We start from the raw sequence: 6,245 nt of genomic DNA, 5'->3' as shown, positions 1-6,245 counted from the left end.
CTCTGTATTTACTTTTAGATGTTATCCCTTTACCCCACCACACTCCCCCTCCCCCTCCAGTTGCCTTCACAAAGGTGCACTCCCTTCTGATCCCCCTCTCTACCCCACTGCCTTGTCATTCCCCTACATTGGGAAAACATGTCCTTTCTGGAACAAAAGTCTCTTCTCACATTGATGCCAGACACTGCTATCATCAGCTACATACACACCTGGATCAATAGGTCTCTCAAAGTGCACACAAAGGTTGGTGTTTTACTCCATGGGAGTTTTGGAGGGTTTGGTTGGTTGATAATGTTGTTATCTTCCCATGAGGTTGCAACCCCTTTCCGCTCCTTAGGTCCTTTCTTAGCAACCTCATTGGGATCCCCTAATTCAGACCGGTGATTAGCTGCAAGCATGCTCAGCTGTATCTATATGACTCTAGCATAGTCCCTGAGGGGGCATCTCTGTCTGGTTCCTGCCAGTAAGTACTTTTTGGGATCAACTATAGTGCTTGCATTTGGTGACTGCATATGTGATGGATCCCCAGTGAGGCGGCTTCTAACTGATCTTTTCTTCAATCCCTGTTCTTCTATTTGACCTTGCATTTCCTCCCATGAGAGTTTTGTTCTCTTTTCTAAGAAGGACTGAGGCATCCCTATTTTGGCTTTCCTTCTTTTAGAGCTTCATAATGTCTGTGAATTGTTTATCACCAGATTTTTATTTTCCAACTCTTTCACTGCCTAAGCTTGGCTGTCTTGGAACTTGCTCTGAAGACTGACTTTGGATCGGTGTTCCATATCGTGGGGCCAGGAAGGGCCGCCTGTAGGTAACACAGTGGCTACAATGAGATGAGGCAGAATCGCACACAGCCATGACCCAGGCAGCCACTGCACAGGACTGGCATTTGAGGGACTAACCTCCAACAACAGGCCCAGAGCCGGTCTACAGAAATCTCTCTTTTAGCTATCCTATCTGCTGTTCAGGCAATGGAGAAGAAAACAGAGCTTCTTCCGGGCTGTCCACCCTCAAAACTTGGAAGTAAGAACAGGATCAGCTGAGAAGCTGGCTGACTTGGAGAAGACAGCCATGGAGCTTAGCAGCCGGCTGGAGGGCGAGTGGGCGGTGCTGGGGACCTCCCTGCTGTAGCAGTGGCTGGAGAACCTGGAGAACCAGATGCAAACCGGAACCCCTGGGTCCTCAGGCTTCCTCCCAGCAGCAAGGATGAAGCCCCCAAGGTTTCTGACTGCTGAAGAGGTCACCGGGTGTTTCCCTGAACAACAGAAAGGCAGCCCTGACGACTGGCAAAAGGAGCTCTGCGAGCACGTAGCAAAGGAAAGGAGTCGGGTGCTGGCCAGCTTGAGTGTTCTTCCCTGGATCGAGCAAGAGGAAGAGGTGTGTGAGAAGAACCTGCAGGAGACAACCAGTGTCCCTATGCTCGGAAACATGGCTGGCTGACAAGAGAAGGACCCTGGAGGGGATGTCTGTGGCACCGGAGCCATCCTGGGCAAGGTGGATTTCAAGCAGGAAACCTGTGTCGATCTGCTCCCTGTTTGCAGAGAGAGAGAGGGAAGGAGGGAGGGAGGGGGAGGGAGAGGGAGGGAGGGAGGGAGGGAGAGGGAGAGAGAGGAGGGAGGGAGGGAGAGAGGGAGAGATAGAGAGATAGAGAGAGAGAGGGAGAGAGGGAGAGAGAGGGAGGGAGGGAGAGAGGGAGAGAGAGGGGGAGAGAGAGGGAGGGAGGGAGGGGGAGAGAGAGAGGGAGGGAGAGAGGGAGAGGGAGGGAGGGAGAGAGGGAGAGATAAAAAGAGGGAGGGAGGGAGAGAGGGAGAGAGATGGAGGGAGGGAGGGGGAGAGAGAGAGGGAGGGAGGGAGAGAGAGAGAGAGAGAGAGAGAGAGAGAGAGAGAGAGAGAGAGAGAGAGAGAGAGAGAGAGAGAGAGAGACTCCCTCGTGGCTCTCAGAGTCAGCCTGTGTCAGCTGCTGAGGGCACTGAGTATGGCCAGAACTTCAGTGTCAAAGAGCTGAATACACACCATGGATCGCAGCCCTTTGCCAGTCTCCACTGTCCCCAAAGTGCTGCACAGCGGGTCACTCTCACCAGGAATCATTGTGCACCCACAGCTCAGTGTGCCTACACCTGTGTCCAATGTGGCAAGAGCTTTGTCCACCAATCAACACTTACCACACACTACCGCACACACACCGGGAAAAAGCCTAACTAATGTGCGGAGTCTGAGAAGCGGTTCAGCTGCCTGTCCACATGCTGGAGCATCAGCGAACCCACGCTGGAGAGCGGCCCTTCCCCTGTGCACAGTGTGGCCCTCGTTTTGGGCGCCTGTCCACTCTGGTGGAACATAGGCGCACACACTCACAGGTGAGAAGCCATTTCCATGTACCCAGTGTGACAAACGTTTCACATGCCCGGCCAGAGTGTGCACTCTGGCGAGCATGCTTTCCAGTGTACCCAGTGTGTCTCCTGCTTCATGCACAAACCCAATTTCCTGTGACATCTTCGCAGCCACTCTCAGGAGAAGCGCTTCACCTGTCGCTGCCTGCTGGTACGTCATCAGAGCAGTCCTGAACGCTCAGCATCCTCTGCTTATGTGGCTTGTGAGAGGAGCTCACCAAGTTATGTGTCACCTACGGGTGCAGCCAGGGGAAAGTTCTCCAGGGACCCTTCTGTCTCACCGGGATCCAAGGACACTAGAGTAGTCAGTCAGCCAGGACCACAAGGCATATGGCGGAGGTCAGCAGCTTAGCGAACATGATCAGGAAAGTCTAGTGGGGTCTCTGCATGGTTGTCTGTCTGTAAAGATGGAGAATGCAGGGTAGCACCCAGAAAGCCCCATAATGAGGCCACTAGGACACAGGGCTTCTGGGTCCCCCTGAATCTAAGCTTCTTCTGGGTCAGATGTGTGGTGCCTGTCATCTGCTGGGCTTCCCAGGGCGAGGTTCTCTCCCGTGGACTGCAGGTGCTACGTGCCCCTGGGATTCTTCTGAAGAGAAGCTTCATGCACACAGAAAATGTGGTAGTAACAGTCCCCGAGGTCTTGGAGGCTCCCACCACCATTTAGCAATTTAGGCAGGAACCAAAGGCTGGTTAGGGATGTTGCAATTTTGAAGAGCTGAGTTGCTCAAACAGAAGCCGAACAACTTCAAAACTCAAACTAGCATCCAAGATTTCCCTAGGACAGAGCTGAGGATGTTCATCAAGCATGCATGGATGGGGCCACGGTTAGATCCCTCGAATCAAGTTAAACTGGCCATGATGGTACATGCCTGTAATCCTTGTATTATTGTAGAGGCAGGAAAAACAAGTTCAAGGTCATGTGTGGCTATGTGAGACCCTGTTTCAAGGAACCAAAAAATATCCTTAGGAGTTCAAAGCCTGAGCTGCCAGAGAATCCATCTCTCTCCCCACTGGCCACATACTTATATAACAGCATGTGTGCTCCCAAGGGCCCCACTGGAGGGGACTGGGACCATTAGTGTCATTGTCCCCACTTTGGAGGAATGTGGGAAAACAGGCCCGTGCTGCTTGCATTTGGGAGTGGGTTTTACTGAAGGCCTGATTTCCTTTACTTTGTTGTTCTTTTGAGACAGGGTTTCTCTGTGTAGTGTTGGCTGTCCTGGAACTTGCTCTGTAGACTGGTCTTGAATTCACAGAAATCCACCTGCCTCTGCCTCCTGAGTGTTGGGATTAAAGATGTGTAAAGCTACCATCTGGCTCCATATTCACTTTAAAAGCCTAATAAATTGAGGTATTTATGAACAACAACAACAAATACTGACTTTGAACTCAGAGATCTGCATGCCTGTTTCCTAAGGACTAGAATTAAAGGTGTGGTCCACCAAGCCTGGATTCAAGTTTTTCTTCACCTGGAACTTGCTGTTCTAGGCTGGCCTTAAACTCAGAGATCAGCTTTTTTGTTTTTGCTTCCTGGGATTAAAGGGTTGTATTACCATGCCTGGACCTAAATTCAGCTGGGTGGGATCTTGTCCCAAGGTCATTACTTCCTTAATTCAATGTAATATTCTTGAACACAAGATTCAGTTCCATTTCACTTCCTGATGCCCTTTTAATACTTGAGCCATATATTTTATATTTTCCTTTCTCAGCTTGCTATGCTTGTTTAAAATGCTTTTCACAGGGATTTTAGCGTTTCTTGGTCTGTTTTGTGCAGATGATAATACAAGAGAACCCAACGGGCAGACTCTCATCACTCTTTAAGTCAGTCAAATTTGAGTGAATACGAGTTTCTAAGTTTGCAGATTAGCCTCACATGGTCTTAATCTTCTCTTCAGATTTAAGTAACATATGAGCAACAACCTCATAAGACTCAAGGCTTGCAAAAGTGTATGTAAGATTAGACGAGTGTGTGTGTGTGTGTGTGTACATCTCTCTGAGTGTGTACAGCCCTTAACTTAGTCACGGACATGCAGTAAATACTTAATATTGTTCATGTCTTCTTTATGTTTCTTAAGAACGTGCAGGAATGTATCAGAGATTTGGCTCAGTATATCAAACGTAGATGAGATTGTCTGGTCTAAGGAAATGGCTAGTCTGCCACTGGATGGTCCACCTTCTGCAGATGCACTAACCTGAAGGAGTGTCATGGCCACATGAGAATATGGGTGCTTGTTTTTGTCAGACATAGTGACTGCTGTCTGTGCATGAGGGGACACACTGGCACCACAGTGCTCTGGCTGTGTGCAGCCATACATATGCTGACTGCCTTCAGCCATTTGCTTTTGACGACAGGTTGCTGTGGTCACTACCATTTCACAGGACGTTTAAAGGCAAGAGGTGAATGTGTTCACTTTCTTGACAGAGTTCAAATTGGGATTAGGCTCAAATTTTTGAGACTGTTTCTTTGAAACTATACCTGTTTCTGGAAACATGCCGAGGAATATTCCTGGAGCCCCAGGAATGCATTTGAACTTGTTTATAACCACAGTGCTGAGAATTAAAGGTATGGTCTCACACAGACTAGGCAGCCTGCTCAATAATAGCTTTTCAACCCCTTTGCTAACAGAGTACCATTTTGTTTCAGCTGTAGCTTGCCCAGTTTCAAGGGATAAATCATGAATTAATTAGGCCAACCACAGTATTGCCTGTTCTCCTTTGCCAAGCTTAGCGTAGGGATCTGACTGATGAAACATAAGGAGTCACCTGGGAGATTTGAGGAAAAATTCTTTACAGATCTTGGGCAGAAAACAGATATCTCAAGTCAGGTGGGAAGAAAGATCTCTTTGGATTTTTTTTTTCACTAAAGTCATGATTCTTGAAGGGGTTGCACTTGTGTAGACACAGTACCAAGTTCTCACATCATTGAGCTAGTCTCATCTGGATGCACTTACTCCAGACTTCCTGTTGCGATGGACTATTAACTAGTGGTTATTCTGTATGTCTTTATAGCCTTGGTTCAGTGTGACGCAGTTTGGTGTCATAGTCAGTGTCTGCGAAGACAATTTAATATAAAGTCTAGCTGATCACATCTGGTGAGAGGTTTCTCTTAGGTTCTATTCACTATAATCTCTGTACTGGACTATACCTTTTAATCTGTGGATAGATATTTTCTGCCTCTGAGTTAATCTGGCACAAAAAAAGATTGTTCAGAACTGGCTGCCTTGAACCAGTACGTCCTTTTTAGCAGGCTGGTTCACACGTCTATTGTGGTAGCAGAGACATCTTTTAGTGAAACAATCTCAGTGACATACATAATTGCTGTTTTAACACAGACAAGGCCAGGCTTCCTGTCATAGCCTGAATAACTAGCTTTATAGAAACAAACCAATCAACACGAAAAACCATAATATTTTCCTGATTATTGTGTTTCTTTAGCCTTTATATTGGCTTGTTTTTATACAGTATTTGTTGCCAGCTTGCTCTTCAAAAACTTGCTGAAATCTGTTACATGCTTGACACACAAAATCTGTTTTGTTTGGCCTAATGGCTAATTAATCGAAGTGGGAAAAAGAAATCTCAAATACAAGTGATTAACAACATAAACTTAGACGGTAACACCCACACATGGAGTCAATCTTCAGGGAAAAATGTCATAGCATTATGTGAAATTATAAAAGAGCCTAAAGTTCATCTTCAAGAATATGGAAAGTGGGTTCCAGTAGAAAGTTTCAGTGACTTCTATCTAACTTACATCAAGACCTTGCTGTGTGTTTGTAGCTCTGACATGCTTTAGAGGTAAGAGCGGGCATAGGAATTTCTGAAGGTTTTGCTCTGATAGAATATTTGGTGTTTTAGAAA

General features: G+C 47.2%; 1 pseudogene across 1 annotated transcript; it reads left to right on the top strand.

The window, feature by feature from the left end:
* The first annotated feature begins 853 nt into the window (after window positions 1-853).
* LOC308437326 (zinc finger protein 398-like) lies at window positions 854-2,809 on the top strand (annotated as a pseudogene). The gene is made up of 2 exons: window positions 854-1,556; window positions 1,920-2,809. The product of its transcript is annotated as a zinc finger protein 398-like (transcript).
* Window positions 2,810-6,245: the final 3,436 nt, after the last annotated feature.

The sequence above is a fragment of the Micromys minutus genome (assembly GCF_963924665.1).
Source record: "Micromys minutus genome assembly, chromosome: 25".
Lineage (NCBI taxonomy): Eukaryota > Metazoa > Chordata > Mammalia > Rodentia > Muridae > Micromys > Micromys minutus.
The sequence above is the reverse complement of the archived record's forward strand: the minus strand, read 5'-3'. Positions and strand labels throughout refer to the sequence as shown.